The 24,396-nt window shown below is 43.8% G+C and overlaps 1 protein-coding gene across 1 annotated transcript in view; it reads right to left on the bottom strand.

Annotated features, from left to right (window-relative positions):
- IL1RAPL2 (interleukin 1 receptor accessory protein like 2) overlaps window positions 1-24,396 on the bottom strand; it is a 332,687-nt gene that overhangs the window by 164,085 nt on the left and 144,206 nt on the right. The gene's annotated exons all lie outside the window — the stretch shown is intronic.

The following is a 24,396-nucleotide window of genomic DNA, read 5'->3' as shown; positions in this document are numbered from 1 at the left end:
GATCTGCTCAACACAATTTCTTTAGAATATTGTTTCCTTCATCTATTTTCATTAATTCCTTAATAAATAAACCAACTGTTTTCACTTGCTCAAATGAAACACTTTTGAATTCAGTGATTCTTCATTGGAGGAAAAGTATGTTGGTATCTGATCCTAACACTTCCATCCATCTCTGCTAGTTACGTTACTTTAGAAATAAAAGATGTGGCCATTATTCTTTTCTCAGGCAGTTCCACTTAGCCTTTTCTTTTTCCTACAGTCTACTCAAACTACAGAGACAGTAATATGTCCGAGGAGATACAGCCACAACATGCTGCAGGACACAACTGCAACACGCTGCCAACGCCACCACGCTGACACAGATCTTGTACAACTACAGAAAGGGATTTTCTGATGTTCTGTTCAGCAAACACTTTTGAAACTGGGCTCTCACAGGGTTGACACTTCAGTTTAAAAGCGACTTTGTCAGCCAAAAGATTAATTCTCCCTACATTTTTCCTCTCGTTACTTCTAAGTCATCTTGGTTACAATATAATCCTAGAACATACGTACATATCAACAGGGAATTTTCCCTCACATATCAAAGACCTTTTCATTCCATCTTTTTTATTCCTAGAAAACCAGGAAATCTCAAAGTCAACCAAGAACATGACCAAAGAAAAAGACTGCAAGGCAGACCAGCAGCAGGCAAACACATTGCCTAAGATCAATACACTTGATCAAATATATATTTTGCAGAATTTCTAGATCGTATCCAGCTACATGTAACTGAAACATCTTTATCCTTGATGTACTATTTCACAACTTCAACCTTACATCTTCTGCATTTAGAGCATCAATTCTCCAAATCTAACTGTTGAATGCTCTCATGTACATATCATTTCACAAACACCTTCAATAGCATTCACTCTTTGTATGACTTTATTTATTTCCAAGCAAATGTACCGAGCCAAAATATGTAAATATGCAGGAATACCAGATCCAGTACTTAATGTCCTTTCCTACCTTTAAATTACATTTACCATTTCTTCAGGCTTCTCCCGAATCCTCCAAAACTAGTCATGGCAAATGAGAGGTTTTACTTTCCCCGTAACTTTGCATCAGCTTCAACTGTACCATGACCACAGCAATCAGGCAGCTGAACACTATTTTAAACCCGTTCATACATTTCTAATACATAAACTTTCACGTGACATCTTGGTAAAACCAACAAACAGCCCAGGACAGGAGGAACAGGAACCCATGACTCAGAAATGGATGCTCGGTGTCACAAGAGCAGTCCAAGGCAATGGGAGATGGGCCAGAGCCACCTTCTGCCATGCACCCAGCAGCAGCTGCTGCTTGTGCCAGCTGACTTCTTGCTTCAAAAAAGCCCCAAGGCAAAAATACTCACTGCAGTTACATACACACAGTTTCTGTTAACTTCCATTTTTACTGCCATATTTCTTTCTCTGAAAGCTCACTGAGAATTACATGAAATGCAAAGCTGGAAGCAGTTCACTGACGTCTCTTCCTTACTGCTGCAGCATCACTTCCCCTCCTGGGTTTTCCCTGTGAAAGTTTAGTGCCACACAGAACACGACAAGTTTGGCTAATCATTACTTGAAAATCACATATTGAAATATTTGTCCTCAACGCATCCCCTCTATTTTTTATAAGATCCTTTTTATCATCAAAGCTGCATGCTAGAAGTCAAACAGTCTCTTGCTAGGACCACATCACACACTGCCCCCTTCCCTCTCTGCTGTGCAGTGACACAAACACAGGCAGCTAGGAGCAGAGCTGGGATAGGAATCCAAATCCCCCAAGTCACTCCAATCCGTTTTTACAGTTAAGCACTGCTCCAACACCATGAATAATTTTATATATATAGGTGGCATTAAGGGCATTTGCATAGAATTGGTCTCAATGCAGAGCTTTGTCAAAGAAGCTCTGTGCTGTTTTGCTGCTGTTGTTTGTGGGTTTTTTTTAAGTCCTTTTCTTTAGGTAGGTGCAAGCTTACAAGTAAAAAGGATTGCAGAGTTTGCAGCCTCATTCTCCCAGTAAGGAATGTCAAAGGAAACGTTGAGCAATCCAGATTTCTCATCTGCATTCTCCAGGACATGCAGACACTCTCAAACACTTTTCTTCCCCTGTAGTTTAGCAAAGTCACAACACTCTAAGTAGACGCGTAAGCTCAAATGAACAGGGGTGTCCAGAACTGGAATTCAGATCCAAACTAATTCCACCAATCTAATTAACTCTGTCAATCTTTTGTCAATCTAATCCTGCAAATGTCATCTAAAGCTTTCAAACCTGTGCTGGCTCAGCAAAGTTAAAGCACAGTAAAGAATAACTGACGTCCAGGTACACGCAGAAAGCCTTCCGGTCAAGCAGAAATGTGCCGGTTTTCCATTATCACAAAGCAGAGCCACAATTACAAAGAGTTACGCAGTTAGGCTCTGACCTAGTGTGGAAATCCAACTTTAGAAGCTGTAAATGCCACTGTTTCCCATAAAATTTCCCCCACAGCGACACCAGACACTGCATTTTGACAAGCACAGCCCAAAGACAAGCAAAGCTCACACCGCCCTTCATCTCCCTCAGCCTCCACTCTCACTTGAAAATTTCTTCTCCCATCCGCCAAGCACTTTGCTACTCTTTTCTTCAAAATTACAACTGCTGAACTGTTACAGCTGTATTGCAACACTGGAACAGATGAAAGATACAGGAACGGTAGCAGCGAATCAGGACAATAGAGATGCAAGGCTACTGCTGGCTGCCCAGCAGTGCGAGGCTGGGCCGGGGCTCTCCGGGCTGCGGGGGCACTCATGGCCTGGGACACAGCGAGCTGATCACAGTCAGCACCTGCATCCCAAAAGGAGAAACGAAAGAAAGGAAGATTTACACACTGGGGCCTTCTTCCCATTAAAGGCGGCCAAGGGGAAGAATTCAGCATGCAGGCCGGCCCTGGGCAGTGAGCAGAGCACAGCCTGCAGTGGCTGCAGCAGGGCGCTCCTGCAGCGCGCGAGGTGCTCATCACAGAGAGCACAGCCACCGTCCTTTGCAGGGCTGATGACATCTGCAGAGGGGAGGGGGAAGTCTCACAGAGCTCCCTAATGAAATCTTAGTTTTTGAAGAAAGGCTAATCAAACAGGAGATGACTTTTTCCCCTTACTCTCTTTTTCTTGTTAAGTACGGTCAGGAATGTTCCCACTTATGAAGCTGTAGAGGCTTAAATCTAGGTCAGGCTCCCTGCGCTCACATGGAAGCCGGGATGTTTCCTCTCGCCGCGCTGTCAGTCACTGGAGCGTGTGCATTGTCAGATTAATTTGGAGCATTCTCCAGGCTGTCATTACAAATGGCTGCAGCTGCCTAGGTGGAGTTTAGCGCTCCATTATCAAGAACAAAGTTTGCTGTCATTTTGGCTGGGCTGGATCTCAACACGTAAAGAAATTAGGGTGCTAAGAAGACAAAAGCAATGGCGTTAGAGACACTGTATTAAAAAAATGTATATATCTTTCCTCTGCTACATAATAATTAGCTGATCCTTAATAAATGCCTGATTGAGAGCTCATTCAGATCAAATCCTTTCCGTCGTGAGTGTATTTCAGACAATTTCAGCTAAGACAATTCTTTGAAATACGCTCTAAAATTTAGAGCATTGAGACAATATAGAAAACATTGTCCCATTTCTAGCCTGGCTACCAGAGGAAGTAAGGCTGCCCGTCTGTCTGTCTGTTCCACATCTCCAGCGGAACACTGACTGAATGCAATCCTATTTCGTAGTACGTGAAAGGGCTGTGCTACAGGAGAGCCCTGCATGGGTGCAGGAGAGCTCTGCAGCACTCAGTCACGGTGGGCACACTGCAGTTATTAGCCAGGACCATCCCAGCTCTCTGTCCAGGCCACAGCTACTTGAGGAGATGGTGAATTGAAAAAGAAGGTTTCAAATTTATAAAATAAAAAACAGATTTAGTCAGCTGACAGTAAGTTACTGTACTTCTGTGTTAGCAATCACTCGAAGTGTGCACTGCACCTCCTTCCCTAATATTTCCCGGCTATTTGCTGCTATTCTTATTTTGAATAAATCTAGACGTCTAGGGATTCTAGATGCATTTTAACATGAACCATAATAATTTATGAGCAATTGCAAAAGAGCATGTACATAGCCTCTAAGTAATTTGTCTTTCTGCTTGCTGTCATACACATAATTTTTGCATTGTGAATCTGCCTGTAATAATTTTTGTAGGGATCTGCCACCTACAGTAATTTATATCGCAGGATTGTTAAACATGTTTGTGTACCTTGTTACCTGAAATCTCATTTTAAATTGAAATCGTCTACAAATAAATAATTAATAAATAAATATGCTAGCTAATGTATTAAATTTATTGCTCTACAAAGCGAGAAATGCCTGCGACTGTAAATATTTAGGGGGAAAAAAAAAAGAAAAAAAAAAAACAAACACAAAAAAACAAACAAACCAAAACCCAAAAACCATTCCTTGGAGTTATATTTTATTTATATATCATCCATAGAATGGCAGAGCCTGGGAACTGACATCCATAACGTTTGGAATTTGCAGGCACGTAGCAACAATGCATGAACTCAGGGAAGAAAGACCGAATCGGGATGAAAATTCTGGATGCTCAAAGGGGAGAAGTCATTTACAGCCCCTAACTTTAGGTAAGTGGGCATTTTCAGGTCTTAACCCTAAAGGAAAGAGGATTTGCTCTACTTCAGCAAACCCAGTAAGACTTTTAATAGCTTTGGTTGGATGTGATCTTCACAAAGGCTCGGGGTATTACATCAGACTCACCATATCAACTGGTTCCACATCTCTGCCCTTTTGGCTTTGCTTTAATTCAGCTAGAGTACTGGCAGATCCTGCAGCCCCTCACTGCTACAAGTCCTGTCTGTCACCTGAGCCCAGCATGAGGCCCACGGCCACCCTGCCTGCTCCACACTTCATGCCCCAAGCAGTCAGCTGCCTGAGCCAGTCACAAGCTGACTGCCATCCCCTGTCTCTGTCACTCATTCTTCAATGCTCCAACATTTGGGGGAAGATTTGCTGGTCAGAGAACACATTTCTACTAAGATTATTGATCGTGTGCTCTTCAAAACCACGGATGTCACCTGCAGTGTACAGGAAGATCTTTGCCTGTACAGCTCCCTCAGCTTAGCTGACCTATCAAACCAGGTAATCAGAGGACATAGCCATAGCAATTAATAAAAATCCACTCTCCAGAAAGACATCCAAGTCGTCTCTCTTCTCTCTCCAGCCTTGCACAACGCTTCTCCAATTGGTTCCACTGTGTGTTTTGTCTCTGCCATGCTGTTACAGGAAAACTATCAGAGGACAAAAGAACAAAAAAAGTGGGGGGGAAGAAGAGATACATTCATCTCCCTAGGCAGAAAGCAATTGAGAAGATTTCATTCCCAGACTTCATGTCATGCCCTTGGTGCTTGGGATGCATCCCACCTTAGCACGGCCTCCTCTCCTGACAGATTCCAGAAGAAGCTTGAAAAAAATTGCAGATACTGATGGCTTACAAAGACTGCAAGAAGCACAACAGCTACACAAATGATCACGCAAACACCTCGTAGGTTCTCTGCTCTCATCTCCATCTTATGAATGGTTTCTAACAAGATTTAGACCATTCAAGTTTGCTGGTGAAAAGTTTTGGACTTTCAAGGCATTTAAAAGTGCAAATATTTAAGAATTTCTATATCAAATTATTTTGAGCGCAAAGAAGCTTCGTCAGACTTAGCAATGTGCAATTATTTCTCCAAGTCTGAATTAGAAATTAAGAACAAAAACACAAAAAACATATCCTTATATTTGCCTGATTTTATTTTTTTTTTCTTCCAAATTCTGATCAAAGCTTACAGCATCTCTAACATAGGCTTCAAAGTTTTTAAGATTTTTATGTGTTCATTTTTCTGACCATTATTTCTTATAAGGCCACAGCTAAACGACCCAGCTCAAATGTCACGGATTCCAGCTGAACACTCATAATTTCCTTTGAGGTCAAATAGACTGTAAATATACACTGCCAGAGGTCCAAATAACTACGGATTGCTCTGTCCTGACTTACATATGCATATGGATGCAGAAGCATTTTATTCTCAAATATGTTTTACTCAAAATGCAAAAGAACACAGTAGTAGATAAAAAATCTGTAAAATTTTCTAGGAAGAGACCAAAGCCAGCTGGATCCTGAAAAAATCCTCAGCTTCCAGGAGCCTGGTACATTAACGAGGTCAGGAGAGGAGAAGGGGAGGGCACTAAAGCAAACTGCTTAACATGCAGCCTATCTAGCCTAAAAACAAGAGTTTGGTGACCTTGATCTCCCAATCACTTGAGTATCTGGCAGATTTTTAAAGAGTTTCTGTCAAAGTGAACAATACAGAAATTGGAATGAATAAATCGCTTTGTGTAATGCCTTCATTCTCCACTGCCAATACAGTGTAAGAGGCGCCTCAAAAATCAACAGCAGTAGTGCCAGGACACAGAGCAATGAAGATTTCATACTTGATAGCTTGATGCTCTTCTATATGTTATGAAGTCCACAACTGAGTTTGAGAGGTGCCTTTGCAGACGTTTCCCTCTGGGCTGCAGCCCCTCCTGCTCTGGGGTGGAGACATTTGGAAGAGTTGTGGGAAAGATCATTTCCAAAGCTCCTGCCTCTGTCCGTTCTGTGTCTTTCCTCCTACAGGACTAAAGTCAAGTTGCTGATCTGCAATGAATATGTTACCCAAATAACTGTGTTACTTTTCTGATTTGGAGATCTACAAATGAATTCCGCCCCCCCCCCCCCCCCCCTTTTTTTTTTTCCAACACCAGACCATGAAATAACTGGCAAGAGACCTTTACCCCACTAGCAAAGGAACTAGCAGCAAAGGAATTGAACATTGGAAGTTCCATACAAACGTGTGGAAGAACTTCTTTACTGTACGGGTGACATTGCACTGGAGCAGACTGCCCAGAGAGGTGGCAGAGTCACCTTCTATGGAGGTATTCAAGACCCGTCTGCATGGCTGCCTGTGCAACCTGCTTTAGGGAACCTGCTCTAGCAGGGGGCTGGATTTGATGATCTTCTGAGGTCCCTTCCAACCCCTGCCATTCTGTGATTAATTTAAACAGAACCTATGCCCCTTGGATTGGAGTGACCTAAACAGTTACACAGCATTACACCTCCTGCCTTGGACTGAACAAGCACCTAAAACTTCCCCGTGAAATGCTAAAACTTAAATGCTATAAACAAACAACTCAAGCACACAACTTCTCAGTGCAAACTCAAGCACGAAAGCAGTTACACTGTAATTTGGCTGTTCACCCTGCTCTGAAATCCATCTAGACCCCAACTTTTTTTTCCCCACATAGTCTAATAATTCTCACAAATACTTCCAATTTTCAAGCTCCTCAAAGGGGAAAAAACACTTTCCTGTCATTTTCCACAATGAACGCTGGCCGTTTTTATCAGCTTTTTTCCATCAACAAATGGTGCAGAAGCACAAAGACAGATTTCCCAGCATCTCCGATAGTTTTTTGGTACACAGAACTACCATGAGACAAATTAGATACCAAATCTTGTTTTCTTTTTCTAAGAAAATAGGAAATAATGCCTGAGGTAAATAACGTGTAAAACAGACTGAAAATACCACGTTGTGCTTAACAATTTTATCATACTGAAAATTTCAGGTAAGGAGCAACACAGTGAAAATATGCCCTATACATAAGGCAAACACAATTACTACTTTCAGTGTTACTGACTATCCAGGAGCTCTTTAAGAGCACTGAGAGTATTTTAATATTCTCCAGCAACATACATTAACCCAAGCAGACTTTCACGCACCCTGTTTTTAAGTCTTCAGCATCACGCAAACTTTGGGAACAAAGCTGAATTCATTTCAATAATTGATGAGTCTCTTTTCCTTAGTCCCTTTGAATAAAGCTACTGAAAGTAAAGTAAATGGAAACTAGATCCTAGATCAGGTAGTTGCAGTCTCAATAATCACACAATAAGGAAACTCTATATTCACTGCTTGGTATTCCCAGCAGGGAATTGCAGGAGAGAGCTAAGAATAATAAGAATTTAAAATTAAAGAGAATGAAACTCTGTTGATTTCCTGGTCCCTATGCAGGAGACGGACTGGTGAACACACACAAGATTGTTTTGGCTTCCATCTGTTTTTCAAGTATGCAGATAGCATGAGTTGGGTTGTGCACTCTGAGGACACAGTCTCTTGAATTCAGATAAGGTTAGGAAGATGGACTCCCTGTTGAATACAATGGGCTAAATTCATTTCCTCTCCTCTCTGCAGAGGGGAATCCTGGAGTGACACAGACCTGCTGTAAGGGCTCTTGCTCCATCTCAGTCATGGCAGAGGAGAACTGCTCAACATAAGAAAACAAGACTATCAGAAGAGCCTGTGGATAATACCACATCACAGTACAAGAGGAAAGTAGGGCTGAAGACTGGATGTTGCTCCTGTGGTTTGGCAACAGATAATATTTTGTGCATGGTTTGAGCAGTTATTCACAGGGACACCTCACTGTAGGAAACCTTTCCCATAAACACCCATCTCCAGGAGCACACAGGAACACAGCAGTGCCACTCTCCACTATACTCTCTAACTTACCCAAAACCATCCCTTGATGGTTTCTTAGAAAGCTGTACTCAGCTCATCAGAACAAAACCAAATGCTTTACAGAACTAGAACCCCATCAGAAAACAGTAGGTAAAATGAATGTCTTGAAGTTCATCTGAATTTACTTGCAACTAATAAAAACATTTGGTCCTTTGTTTTGTCTCTACACACTTGCCTTTAGATACATTCTACAACTGCTATGCCATTCCTCCTGCTACCTGGCATAGATAGTTTGAGCTGCAGTGAGCCAACTGCCATTTCCACTTGCATGACAAGTTGACCCTGACTTGAAAAGGTTGTGACCCACACTCTAACCTAGGTTGTAATTTCTCCTCTCATTTCAATACATCAGTTCTATGTGCTGAGCAGAATTTGGATGGGAACTCTCCTGGCAGCAGAACACACTGCATTTCATCTCAATAAAATGAACTCTTACAAATCAAAACAACATTGGCTTTTATTGGACAACTACAAATAGAATTGTTAGAGGGTCACTTGACTAAAAGTTTTCTGTAACCAATGAAATTACAATGTGCTCTCAAAATGAGACATTTTTAAACAATAAACTCCATTCTTCAGACCTCTGTTTCCATTTAAAATAAACAAGCACTACTGAATTATTCTTCTTATGAGATATTATAATTAAGTGTAAGAAAGAAACAGGAAGTTATGATTTAAAAACGAACCTGTGTTAGACATCTCTCCCTAGGAGAAGAAGCAAGCTGTGCTGAGTGCTGAGCTCCATAATGCAATGTTTCACACGTTTAGGATCACCTTCATGACAAACACATAGTTCTTCTAAGATTTGCCCATCACAACAGAAATAAGAGCATACTCCAGCACCAATTTGCAGGCAGCTTCACACCACTGTAATAATGTATCTAATATAAATATGACAAATTGGAGAGATGTGAATTTGATGGGTGACCACCCGATGGATAAGAAATTGGTTGAGAGGCTGCAGACAGAGGGTGGTGATCCATGGCTCTGTGTCCAGGTGCAGGCCGGTAACGAGCGGCGTCCCTCAGGGCTCTGTCTTGGGACCGGTGCTCTGTAACATCCTCATCAGTGACATTGATGACAGAATTGAGTGCACCTTCAGCAGGTTTGCTGCCAACACCAAGCTGAGTGGTGTGGTTGTCACAGTAGAAGAAAGGGAAGCCATTCAGAGGGACCTCAACAAATTGAAAGGTGGGCCTGGGTGAACCTGATGAGGTTCAACACAGCACAGTGCAAGGTTTGACACTTGGGCCACAGGAATCCCAGGCATCCATACAGACTGGAAGGAGCTCCTTGAGAGCAGCCCTGCAGAGAAGGACCTGGGGGTCCTGATGGATGAAAAACTGAACATGAGCCAGCAATGTGCATTGCAGCTCGGAAAGCAAATGGGATCCTGGGCTCCATCAGCAGAGGGGTGGCCAGCAGGGACAGGGAGGTGACTGTCCCTCTCTACTCTGCTCTTGTGAGGCCCCATCTGCAGCACTGTGTCCAGGTCTGGAGCCCTCAGCACCAGAAAGACAGGGAGCTGTTGGTCCAGAGGAGGCCACAAAGATGATCAGGGGACTGGAGCATCTCCCCTATGAGGACAGGCTGAGGGAGCTGGGCTTGTTCAGCCTGGAGAAGAGAAGGCTGGGGGTGACCTCAGTGCAGCCTGCAGTACCGAAAGGGAGCCTGCAAACAGGAGGGGAATCAACTCTTGGAAAGGGTAGATAACTGCAGGACAAGGGGAAATGGTTTTAATTTGAGGGAGGGAAGATTGAGGTTGGATGTCATGGGGAAGTTCTTTACTATGAGAGTGGTGAGGTGCTGGAACAGCTGCCCAGAGAGGCTGTGGATGCCCCATCCATCCCTGGAGGTGTTCAAGGCCAGATTGGATGGGGCCCTGGGCAGCCTGGGCTGGTATGAAATGTGAAGGTTGGTGGCCTTGCCTGTGGCAGGAGGGTTGGAGATTCATGATCCTTGAGGTCTCTTCCATCTTGTGCCATTCTCTGATTCTGTGATATCTCCAGCATGAACCAGGTTTGATGGGATCACATGTACTTCCACTTCTCAGCCTCAGACTGTGAAACCAGAGCTGTGCTGGTGGTTCTCCTGGCCTGGCAGATCCCACTGTCAAAACCCCAACCCATGTGCAATGAGCCTTGAGCACGCCTAGCACCAGCAGCACAGCTCTTCTGCCCCAGCCTCAGTGAGCAGAGCCACCATGGTGCCCTTGGGGCTGTAGCTCCACACACAGGCATGCTTCTGGCTGGGGACTTTGTCCACTTTCCTGATGTCTTCCTAGATCTGAACTCAGGAAGCTCTGTGCTTCAAATAAGAGCCATTACAGAAGCTCCGGATCAGCCCAGTTCACAGCTTTTTCCTCATGTTCCCCAGTAATATCACAAGCCAGAAACAAAGCTGGCAACAGGCAGTAGGGCTTCGTTTCTGGGTAAGCAAAAGCACCTAACTGCAAACTCTTCACTGCCAACTCATCATTTGCTCCCTGCTCAGAGTGGCACAAAAAGGCCTGGATTTTATTCCAAGGCCTGCTGTCAGCCAGGAGGGCAACAACTCACCACTCACCGGCTGTGTGTGCAGGGTGATGCTTTGAGCTGCACACTGAGGCAAAGCAAAGGCGGGATGTGGGGGTCTGGGACTCAAGGAGCTGCGGTGCCCCGAGGCCTCTTCTCAGCCCTCACCATATCCTCCCTTGGGGAAACCATCCGGCAGCCCCGTCATCCATCAGCACATCACGGCAAAACCATCACTGCTCGACATTAGAAGACAATTCTGAATAATCACCCTCAGAGCCTCCATTATGATAAACCAGAAAAAATTCTACAACTGGAATAAGTTTCTAATGTCTTTCTGCCCATCTGCACAGCTGGTTACATGAGGCGCAGTACGCAACGCGGACATTATTCTTGACCATGTTTCTTGGGCTCGTCCTCTGCCATCCCTTACTCTCTCAGCCTTAGGAAACGAGTGGTGCAGCAGCTTCAGGACAAGTGTTTAAATAGAATTTTAAATGAGCAGTACTGTGACAAAGTGCTGAGCCTGCTGTGCCTCCTAGTATGGCTTCTATGGCGGTTGACTCCAACAAACCTGTATGTCCAGCTCTACATCTGAAGCAAGAGGACAACAAGAGTTCCCAGACAGAGGGGAAAGCACACACTAGGTACAGTGCCTCAGTGCAGGAAGACCAGGCTACAGACAAGGACATAAAGGCCTCTGACAACACAACACATGTTCCAAGTGTAGAAAGAACACGGTTCGAACTGGATCTCATCAAGATCAAAACGGAACTTGCAGGCAACAACCACTGCCACCTCCGTGCCACACAGCACTGGGTGCTGATGCTCTAGGAGCACAGCCCTACAGCAAACACTTCGCAGGAGGGGAAAGGAGAAGGAAACAGAGGGAAAGAGTGTGTAAGCTAGAACAAGTAACAGGAATCAGAAATAAAGACGTGCAGACGTCATGCAAACTGCATCGGGGTCCTGCTGATAAACAGAAGTTCCTCACATGTGAAGGCACTTACTGCTGTACGTATTTCTGTTAAAAATAAGAGCATCACAAATGCATTCACATTTTTTCATGTGTCACTTCTGAAATAAATGTTAAGTCAGGGAGAGGTTGACAGTGTAAGAAATGCAATTAAAATGATTTACATATCAAAGACATTATTATGTCTTCATTGTAAATATTTCCATCACGATGACTTTGAATAGAATCTTTGCACACAGAAATATGCCAGATTTCAGATAATCTGAAATCATGCTGCGTCGAGTTTTCAATTTTAAGAATTCTCCTAAGCTGTTATAAATCTCATTTTAATCTCTCTAAAGACTTATCTGACTTTACATAATTGGAAAAAAAAAAAAAATCACTGCTTTGAATGTGTTAATTTTGATGCACAATGAATAACATGGTGCCAGAACCCTTCCAGCCAACCACTGTTTTGAAAAGCTGTCCTAAGTTTCGAATCTCTAGCCTGCCTAAGGCTGCACAAACCTTTACAATGTGATTTTTAACATTGTTTAATACAAAATATTCAAAAAAATGTCATCAAAATGATGAAAACTGGATTTTTTCCTCTTCCCTGGAATTGATCAGCATGCCTTTAATAAGAAAGAAGAGCAAATACAACCTAATTAATGAGCTATAAATTTGAGATAACAAAAAGCATCACTAAGAGCCTATTTGCTACTGGGCACCATCTGGTAGAAGACTTATTCAGCAAGCATTAAGCACCCTGCACTACTTTGCTTCTATTTGCATGCATTCAAAAATAGTCCTGGCACTACAGAGAACACTTCTGAAGGATGGGAGAAATGACATCAGTGCCCCACTAGACCGAAATCAGCAGACATGCAAAGACAGGCGTGGAGTGAGGGGACCAGGGTCACAACGCAGGGATCCTCACAGATTTCACTGCACATACACACACAAAAAGCAAAAGACTACGGCGTAGGAAAGAGGGACTTTCGACCTGCTTTTGAAATCTTTGCATTAATTAAAAAAGAATTTCTCCAACAGCCGTGTGCATCTCCAAACTTTGTGTCAGGAAGACCATTTACTTCTAAATAATAAGGGTAGGCTTCATGCAAAATATTCTGAATTTCAGTTCTCTAAACTACTGCTAACCCAACGTTACTCTTGCCTACCTTGTGCTTTTAAATGGAATTACATAACCTGCAGCCTCAAATCTAAATGAAAAATGTAGCTCCAATTGAGCCTTGGGAAAAAAAAAAAAAGGCAGAAGTTAATGAGATTTAAATTAGTAACAGCCAAAGCTTTCCCTTACAGAAAACATTATCGATTTTAAAGAGCTACCTAATGAAAACGAATGGCATTCATTTAAACTTTGCATGAGCTACATTAGAGATTCATTTATAATAATAAATAAGGATGTGCTTTACAGTGAAATGAATCAGCAGAATTTATGTACATATTTTTATGAGTTAACTGCACATTCCTTAGGCCTTTAATCAGAGTTTTGGGTGAACAGTTTACGGTAGTAAAGAAATTACAGTGTCTAAAGCCTGGATCATCCAAGATAATTAAGTATCAATTCCCTGTAAGAGCAACACCTACACAACCCGAGAGGTTATATTCTGTACCTTGCTTGTAAAGTGAGGATGGCTAATGTTTCTCTTTATTCTTTATTAAATAATGTTTCTATTTTAAGCTCAACTAATTACTGGGAAAATTCTCCTCCTATAAATACTCCTGACATTTTTGTGTGAGAAATACACGAGATGAGATGGATGTGCATCCTTTGCAAATTCCTTGCAGAGGTAAGAAATTTGTTAAGCTGTTGGTTTTCGTACATTTTCATTCAAACACAGTTTTACACAATCAGAAGACATGTTACTGTGTAAGCACAATTCAGGTATGTAATATTGTGATCCTGTGACTTTTAAATACGGAACACTGATGATCATGCACAGATTTGGCTGCATTTCATCAACGTGCCCACTGTTGTGGTTTAACCCAGCAGGCAGCTAAGCACCACAAAGCTGTTTACTTGCTCCATTCTCCAGTAAGAAAGGGGAGAGAATCAGGAGGAAAAAAAAACAAAAAATAGGGTATAAGTAGTTGAGATAAGGGCAGTTTAATAGAGAAAAGAGAAGAGTGGACACAAAACAATGCCCAATGCTGTCACTCACCAGCAGCTGATGGATGCCCAGCCAGTTCCCAAGAAAAGACACTTTCAGTGGCCAACTCTGCCAGCTTTATTGCTGACACGCCATTAGATGGCACGGAATGTCTCTCTGCCCTGTTTGGGTCAGCTGTTCTAGTTGTCCTCTCTCAGCTCTTGTGTGCCACAGAATCACAGGGGTTGGAAAGGACCCCTAGAGACCACTGAGTCCAACCGCCAGTAAAGCAGGCTCCCCACAGTAGTTTGCACAGGTCAGCATCCAGATGCCCCATAAGGGCACTTTGAATATCTCTGTAAGAAGGAGACTCCACCAGCCCTCTGGGTAGCAGCATGACAAGCTGAAAGGTCCTTGACTTAGTGGAGGCACTGTTCAGCAATAACTAAAACAACATCATTTTCATCCTAATTCCAAGTACAGCACCGCACCAGCTACTGTGATATAACGATCCCAGATGATAACAGGACACACACCAGTTCTTTCACTGTGAACTGCTAAAGAAAACAGCTTAGGTCCAAGGTCCTCCAAGCAAGTTTCAAATGACTTTTAAAACTAAACTACTTCCATAAAGAGCAAGCATTCCTGGACACAGCCCAAATCCAATTTCACCTCGGAATTAATTACAGCTTCAGAACAAAAGGAATATTCCCTTCATTTTCTGAGATAGCCCAGCAGCTCCACAAGTTGCTGAATTCCTGCTAAGTCAGCTACGAATATCAAGCTGGCTTGCGGGAGCTCTCAGCCTGGTTCTCCAGCTCCCATCCCAGAAGGAATTTACTTTGCCACTCAAACAACAGGTCGCCTGGAAGCTCCTCAAATGCTGCCATGGTGCTGCACATGGGCAGATCGAGCCCCATGTGTTAATGATGACAAAAGGCAGCGTTTAACTCCCAACAAACTCAGAAATTTCTCCCATCCATACCAAAACTAGAAAGAAAGTAAAAGTACAAATTCCAAAAAAGCAAGTGGCACAATCTCTTGTGTCGAACTAAATTCATGTAGACCAAGGTAATACAGAACATATGAAGAACCCCCACCCAGCACAAACAGGTACCACAATCCCAGCACAGCACTGTTTTTGCAATGCAGCTATGACATCGTTTTCACTTGTCAAAGCATATCCAAGCAATTGGACTTAATTTTAAAGACATGTTTGCAAAGAAATTAACTTCACCAGAGGCAAAGGTCTTCTCTATTCTTAATTTTTTAGTTTTTCTTAATATTCTTAATATTATTCTTAATAATAAAAATCCATTTTCATTAATTCAATCTACTTCAAGAATATGCTTCAAAGGGATTCTTTAAAGCAACTGAACAAAACTTCAGCCTGTTTCACAGAAGTTAGAATTAATCTGCCTGCTTGTGAGCCAATTCACAGATCTCTGCAAGGCCTCTTCCCCTGACCTTTCAATACTTCTCTGGTGTACACGATTTTGGTCATCTTACCTACATTATCCACACAACGCAAAGCAACAGTGCAGCTTTGAATTAAGTTCTGCTGCTGTCCCCACATATATTTCTCAGCTCAGTTCACAGAATGGTGTTTGGTGTACAAAAACAATCCTTCATTAGGAGAATGCTAACCCAGAATCTCCACTCATAGAATCATAGAATCATAGAATCACCAAGGTTGGAAAAGACCTAAAAGATCACCCAGTCCAACCGTTCACCTATTCCCAATAGCTCCCACTAAACCATGTCCCTCAACACAACATCCAGTCTTTCCTTGAACACCCCCAGGCTCGGTGACTCCACCACCTCCCTGGGCATCCGTTCCAGTGCCTGACCACCCTTTCTGACAAGTAATACTTCCTCATGTCCAGCCTGAATCTCCCCTGCCGTAGCTTGAAGCCATTCCCCCTGGTCCTATCACTAATGACACGAGAGAAGAGGCCGACCCCCAGCTCACTACAACCTCCCTTCAGGAAGTTATAGAGAGCAATGAGGTCTCCCCTGAGCCTCCTCTTCTCCAGGCTGAACATTCCCAGCTCCTTCAGCCTCTCCTCATATGGCCTGTGTTCCAGACCCCTCACCAGCTTTGTTGCCCTCCTTTGAACACGTTCCAGGGCCTCAATATCTTTCTTGCAGTGAGGGGCCCAAAACTGGACACAGTAATCCAGCCCCAAATGGAAACAAGCAGCTCTGAGCCAACGACTTGGAGCTGCTGCACCAAACTACCTGCTGTCATAGCTCCAGCCTAGAGTTCCTCAGTTGTGACTTTCTATTCATCTTTTGAAAGTGATATGCTTCAGTCTTCATGCTTTAAAAGAAGAGTTCCCAGAGGCAAATCAACTCTCAAATACATCATCTTCGGTAAAAGCTTTCTGGAGAGAATATTATACGTGAAGTACACCAATAGGCTTTGTGCTTCGTTCTTCCCTTTCTTTAATTATAAAGTAAATTAATAATAATCATACTGTGTTTGTTTTTAACTGTAGTGTTCCCTAAAGCACGACAAAAAAAAATTACCATGTCTGGAACCGCAGAAATTGTATTCCCAAATGGGTCTTAAGGGAAATAATTAATAAAATCTACCCTAGCACTGAGTTTTGTTTGGTTGGTTTTTGGTTTGGTTGGTTTGTTTTTTTTTTTTTTCATGAACTGTATATTTAGCAATGATCACTAAAATTCCTCGGAGCTCAACATCAGCCAGTCCTTTCTACCCTGGCCCAGTGTGACCAGAACGCATTGTACAACAGCAAGATGTGCACAGAGGAATTACGATGGCTTATGAGAGCGGCGTGGACCTGCATGGCCACCTCCCTACCCCCACCCAGCTCTGGCTTAGAGCTCAGCTGAAAGGAGTAAGAACCACCAGTGGGCACAGTGGGCAGAGAGCACCAGCTAACAGTTGAAACAGTCCTGCACTAAAGAACAACCTGAATTGGATTTCAGGGAACAATAAACAGCAGTTACTCACCTTGCTGCCATAGCGATTTGCACTTACATCCAGAGCAAAATAAGCATAAATTTTAAAATGTTTCTCCCATTTTCACTTGATTTCACTTTATACTGCATGGTTTCTCTTCTGTTGGGGCTGCCCCAAGAGTCACTTTGTGATGGATTATGGACCTCAGTTCAAGAAACCCCAATCTAAAGCCTGCTTCCCAATGAACAAGTTTGCACACTGTCCCAGGAAGCTGTGCTGCATAAAAGAGTTGCTGTTCTTGTTAACGTGCTCTAGACCCACCAATGCCCTCATTTAATGAAGAACTTCAACTTCCAAACCATTCTCAAGTAACAGGTTTCTGTAAGAGTTTTTCTTCCATCTGCAGCTGGGTTTTTCTGCATTGTTTTAACCCCAAGAGTTTAACTAGGTTCATCTGTACTCCGTACACTGGCAAAAACTTCAAAACTTGGATATTTAAGCTTTTCCTTTCTCTCCAGGAGCCTCCAGACGTGTGTTTGCTGTGTTTTATACGTTCTAGGGGGAATTCTACAACCGCCTTGCCCTTTTACTTCAGCCTGCAGGAGAAGGAAACAACTAAAAATGTTCTGGCCCCACAAACCCAAGTTTCCCTAGTGGAATACTATACAAGAGAGATGGCATTTCACTGGGGCTGCGGAAAGATGCTGTTCACAAGGAGGTGACTGAATCACTCAAGCATTTGTTATGTCTATAACTACACCAACTCTATTTTCAGCTTTGACAAGCACTGCATTCTTTACACTTTGAGCTGCAAAGGAAAGCTTTGCCAAGGCCTGCTCAGGTCTTAGTCTCTCCAGATGGTTAAGGTTACCTCAGCACAGCCTTCTCCATGAGACAAGCCGATCCACCACCCATGGGCAAGACCAGTATGCTACCAAAGTGCTCTGGCCGTTACAGGAAATGTTTCAGCACTGATCTTCTTTTCTTAGAAAAAATGATTTAATAAAGATTTTATCAACAAACCTTTGATAACTTTGACTTCTGCAAGACAACTGCGCTGGTATGACACCTTCCACCCTCTCCTTCTGTACTATTCTGCACTTAACAATGAACCATAGTGATTCCCTCCTAACCCTCAATATTACAGCCTTGTGACAAAGTAAGAAGCCACTGTCCTATTACTTCTACTATGCTAATATTTTGTCACTTATCATTTACATCGAGTACACCTGCACTTTAAACCTCACTAAATGTGCAAACCGGCCGATAGCCTTCTTCAGACAATGTTGGTTCATTAAAAACAGGTGCTATACTAGTTCATGAGTAAGTGAGAAAAAACATTTGGAGAAAGTTTACTTCTACACATGCAATGTCTCCATGCTTTCATACAAAATATGCTCTGGCAGTCATTTGAGCACACAGAGCAGCTGTTCCTCTAAAGCCTCATCTCAGCTCAAAAACCTGAAAAAGGCTGAAAAGGGGAATTCTTGGTAAACTGGTGATTAAAGGCGGTGGAACTACACTCAGAAATTGGACAGAAAGACTGTCCTTTCCTAACTAGCACTTTCAAAGTACAGCAGAGTTTTCAAAAAGCCTGAGTTCTGCAATTCAGGCATGCAGGTATACTGGTATCTGTACAGCCACCAAGGCTCAGACAAGAAGTAGCCGGTCATCTCTGTGTGATTAGCACATACCTTCAGTGCAGAATGCTCCAGCAGAACTCAGGGGCCAGAACTACCGGTTACTCAAACCAAGGATAGGCAATAGCCCCAGCAACAGACAAGCTTGATATGAAGAGCAGATAAAATGCATAATGATTCCAATTTCTCAAAGAAAACATAAATATTAAAGCTCTACGGCAAGAAAATCTTTTCGTACACAATAACGCCTTTACAAAGACGCTGCAAATGATGGACTGCTCCTGGTTAGGTTAATTATACGGGCTTGAACACCAGTCTCAGTCCATGGCTTTCACTGCGTGAGCATCTGGCTCTGTCTTCAAGTTTAAACGAAAATTAAACCTAGACTGAAATCACTGCCTTTCCACATCGGTTTCACCTTAGAGTCGTCAGAGCCTGAGAGAAGAAGCCGTCAGCAGCACACTGAAGCCGCACTGCCCTGCTGAGCCCTGAGCACAGCAGTCCATCCCCAGAGCCCCCTGGCTGAGCTGTGTGCCTCCAGCACCGCTCCTGGCACACCGCTCCCCATCCATGTCCTGCACACACCGCTCTCGAGCTTTAAGATGCTGTGATTTTGCTACGACATGCACTCATGATTATCCCTTAAGCATTTCTGGGTTTTTTCTCTCAGCATGGCTCCCCTCTTGTTCCCCACCACCTTTTCCTTTTCAGTCCAAGAACACCAATATTCCAGCTGGACTTTAAGATGCACCAGGCTGCTTCTGGAGACAGCTGTCTACATTCACCTGCTTCACCATTCACTTACTTCTAACTATTTTTAAAGTACACATGATGATGAAGGAGGCATTTAGATTACAGGGGCAGAAGTGCACTGTTAAAAAAAATAAAAATCCCAGAGGCTGTAGCTGACATCTTCATCATCAGTAATCCACACAATTTCATTTAACAACTACTGTGATTGCTGAATTTAGCTTTCCTTTTCATTAATAAGTAGAAGCATTTCCCTGATTGTGCTGGAAAAAAAATAAAATAAAATAAAATAAAATAAAATAAAATAAAATAATAAAAAAAGCATTCTATCCTGCACACAGAATCGTAGAACGGCCTGGGTTGGAAGGGACCTCAAAGATCATGAATCTCCAACCCCCCTTCCACATGCAGGGCCACCAACTTCCCCATTTAATGCTAGACCAGGTTGCCCAGGGCTTCATCCAACCTGGCCTTGAACACCTCCGGGGATGGAGCATCCACAACCTCTCTGGACAGCCTGTTCCAGGTCCAACCAGGTCCTTGGAAAGACCTGGTGCTGATGTTCCTAACTTCCTCTCAGGACCAGCTCTTCCATGATCCCTGCCTCAGCAGCTCGGCACAGAGATCTTGAGCATTTTCACTTCTGAGATGGCCTCAGACAATTCTGCAACACCAGATGTTTGTAACATCATCAACAAAAATGACACTAGACTGCGGCTGGAATGCAGCCTTGAGGGCGAGCCAGCCCACGCCAAGATAACTTCTGTCCCAACATGTGGGCCAGTGAGAAATGGTTAGTGCCCTATGGCCCCATGCAACAAGTCTGATGCTCATTAAGGCGAGCGTGGCACTTGCTTTGATCCTCTGAATAAAGCCCTAAAATCTCAAGGCTGCAATTCTGAAGGAAAAAATAAACTTGCTTATTTGACCAAGTCCTTCACAGTATTTGTATTTTAAAGCTTTCACCCACAAGTCGCACCAGCTGCATTCTACCTGCATCTGCACTGTATGTTGTATCCATGAAGTTACAGCTCAGAAAGGTTAAAGTCTTCCTACTGCTGTTATAAAAGATCCTTCACGCTACAGTGGAAAATCGCTCATCTGCACATTTTATGCAGCTTGTGGGTGAACCAGCTGTAGTACAGACCTTTCACAAAGCTAGGGAACTTTACAGCACCCCAGACAACTATTCAGATTTTCCATGGAGTCAAGCTTGCAATTTTGGGCAAAGGCTGCCAAAAATGTCCCTTCTGGCCACACTGAATGGATGCAGTCTTCTGAAAAGGCTGCCATACTTGTATCACGGCGGAGTACAAGGCTGCAGGCCAGGTCTTCATGCTTCAGAGAAATGTGTTTGCAAAATGTTGCTTTCATTTTGAGGGCATCCCCCGTTGCTGCCCCCATCCCATCAGAGCCCAGCTTAGTGGGGCTCACAGCACGATCAGCCTTGGCTCTCCACTCATACAAACCCCACACCTTGCTTCTCCCGCGAGCCAAGCTGCACTCACTGCTGCTTCAGAGACAGCAAGGAAAAAAAGTGAGCCTTAGAAATCACTTTTTTAAAGGAAATGCATACCTGATGTGAATTGTGACTGATTAAAGCTTAATTGTCTTTTTTCACCTTGGCTCTGCTAAAGTGTATGACAGCTGTCACACAGTGCCAGGAGCCAGTCTGAAAGGACACTCAGAAGCCAGATTCCAGAATATTAGGATAACTGACAAGATCATTACTCTCATTTCTACTATTTCCACCATTTTCTTTCCTTCCTGCAAGAAAGACCATCTTCATCCTCCACCAGGACGAGCAGCCCAAGGGTCATTGGGCAGGCTCTTCTACAGAAGGAGGGATGGGACACCTGCATTGGGGGGGGGGGGGGGGGGGGGGGAAAAACGCTAGTGATGCCACGCCTGTTTACACAGCAAAACCCCTCCTCTGGCAGACCAAGCCCCACAAAGCACTTCAGAGGACTGCTGCTGGAAAGAGGAAGCATCAGAGCAGGCAATCTTCTTCCCAGTTGTCTTCTTGCCAGCAATAGGTTGCAGCTATGAGTAGCACTCAAAGCAGCGTCCTGCAGGCACAGGCAGCAGTGATGAGGCTGCACGCTTCTGAGCAACATCCTGGGGGAAGAAGCAGGGACACAGGAGACATATGGATGCTGAGTCTTCTTGGAGACCACTGGAGCACACACAGCCACTTCAGACCTGCACTGCAAGCTGTTAAACCTCCTGTCTCTCTGGCTTAAAATGCCAGCACTGTGCTAAACAGAGGGGAGCCTGGGACTGCTGCCAAGGCACTGGGCCGCAGCAGGTCAGGTGTCGATCACACCACATCCCCACACATCTCATCAGCGTGGCTCTGCTATGCCAGTGGACGGCCAAGGCTTGTCCCCTCCAGTGGCAATCTCCTCCCAGGGACTTATTGGTTACAGCACAAGCACGGTACAAGGCTGGGCAAGTGGAGCAGCATTGACCCACGAGCAGCCAGTGGCTGCATGGGCTCCTTCTGTTTGCCAGGGCAAGAATAACCTCTGCTTGCTAACCAATTCCAGCAGCCATCACATGGTCCCTCCAATCAATATTTAAATAACAGTGGCAGCGCTACCAGAGCCTCTCCATGCAGTGATGCCCTGTCTGCAGCCATCTCATCTGGCCAGTGTCTGAAGAAGCAAGAAAAGATGAGCCCTGTACTGTGAATTGAAGATCAGTAAGTTCAGGCATGTTTGCAAGTTTAACTAAGGCTTCATGGCAGGTCATCTCCCTACTTCCTGACGTGGAAACAATTTTATTTAATACTTCATTGAAATAACAGACCATTGTGTAATACCCCCAACAACACTCATCAGCACAAACCTTTTGCCCCAACCAGGTATAGCTCTGCCTCAGTGCCATTAGCTGCCGCAAACTAACAGCTCTATACCACCCACCTGGAGCCAGGATGCCCTTCCTTCCCTTCCCTCCTTCCCTTCCCCCATCACTTCTTAAGACAAGTGCCCAGGCACCAACAGGGGTACAAGCTGCTCAGAAGGTTCCCTCCAGCCCACGTTCCCGCTCCATAGGGCTGCGGTGCTCTCTGAGCTGCAGCACATAACCAATGACACTGCTAATGCAGTTCCCACTGCGAGGCACAATATGGCCTGTCCAAGTGCGGAGGTGGCAAACTGCGTTAAGATAAAACATTACACTGGCTGCTCTAAGACAGCGTGGCTCCGAGGCTCCCTGACTAATTGCATATGGGTAAAGTGCCTTTCCCCTCACAACACACAGGGAAAAGCGGATGTGTCAAACACATACTGGCCTCTGCCCATCACTTCATCACTGTAGGAACACAGCCAACACCACCAGGCAAGAAGTTCCTCATTCCTCATTCTTACTTTTTTTGCTGGACCTCGCTTATTATCTTCTAATTTTCCTGATTTCTGAGGCAGCACTTGTTTACGCAGAGAATCACCATCAGAGATTCAAGAAAAAGGCAGATTGGGCTGAAATGAAGGTATCTGGAAAGTGCTGTAGAGAGCAGACACAGGGATAGAGCCAGCAATAGCTGCCCACATCCCCACAGCTGCCTCAGGATGCACAGAACCAGCCATATCTATTGTTGTTTCCAGGGAAATAAATAGGAGGCATCACCTTCAGAGCAACCTGCGTATTTTAACTCTGCTGAGACTGAGCAAGCAATTATATTTTCCCTTCAGAGCCATGAACTGCCACTTTTCTTATTTCAGGCCAACAGAAAGTATTGTACAAGAAGCTGCATTACGTACATCTTGATCAGTTTTCACTGACTGCAAAGAAATGGTTCGGTGAGTCCCATCCTTCTGTATTTGACGGGAAGGTAAAAACTGGAGCCAGTTATTAATGACAGAGCAAGATCCACATTTTTAGGATGGACAGCTCTAGCATTTAAGATCTGAAGAGCAAGCAGCTTGCAGGAAGCCCCGCAGATTCCTATCAACCTCAGGCACAGCAATATTACAACATGGGAAGTTTCAATACAGATCTAACATCTCCAAAGAGCAGACATTTGCCTCTAGCTGCAGCACACCGGGTGGGTTTCAGAGTTCCCAGCAGTTTAGCTACACAGCTGGAATTGTTTTTTTCCTCATCTAAACTCCACCTGCAGCCACCACCCCACTGGTGAGCAGGTCCTGTTACCCTTCTGTAGCAACGAGTACAACCTTCTAAATGTTGCACCGACTCCAGCATTAGCATTTTTCACACTTCCCTGTCACAGCACAAAGCACGCAGACATTATGTGCACACAGACACTCATGAGACCGAGCATTAAGCAGACTTTCACAAGGTAACATAGATACAAACAGATGGACAGACCCTGGCTCTTAAGCTGTATCATTCCACGGGGTTTCCCGCAGCCAATCTGATCGCCTCCGAGGAAGGCAAGCTTCGCACCTGATGCATCTGTGCTGAAAGACTCCCTGCCTTTAAAATGACTTTTCTGAGTGTTACTGGAAAAAACAACATTAAGATAATGGCGAGACTGACAGTGAGAAATTCACGGGGGATACAGAATAAATGAAATCAATTAGTATTATAAATATGGGCTGAGTTTCACGTCTCACATGTCAATTATCCATTCTGAACTTCCGAGACCTTATCATTAACAGGTTTGTTTTGGCCAAAGCTATAAGATGAAGGAAAAACCCAACAGCTCTATTTTAAGCTTATGCCATCGCATCGCAGTCTACCAAAAAAAAAAAAAAAAGGAAGAATATTTTTATGAGCCATCAAATGGCTCAGTTAATACCAAGAGGCATTAATTGAAACAAAAACTCTGAACAAGCCTGCTTAACAGCCACTTGTGATTAAATGAAGAACAGTTTGTACCCATAGATGAAAG

The sequence above is a fragment of the Centrocercus urophasianus genome, unplaced genomic scaffold (assembly GCF_019232065.1).
Source record: "Centrocercus urophasianus isolate 14NV4802_14NV808 unplaced genomic scaffold, USGS_Curo_1.0 seq_24, whole genome shotgun sequence".
Classification (NCBI taxonomy): domain Eukaryota; kingdom Metazoa; phylum Chordata; class Aves; order Galliformes; family Phasianidae; genus Centrocercus; species Centrocercus urophasianus.
The sequence above is the reverse complement of the archived record's forward strand: the minus strand, read 5'-3'. Positions and strand labels throughout refer to the sequence as shown.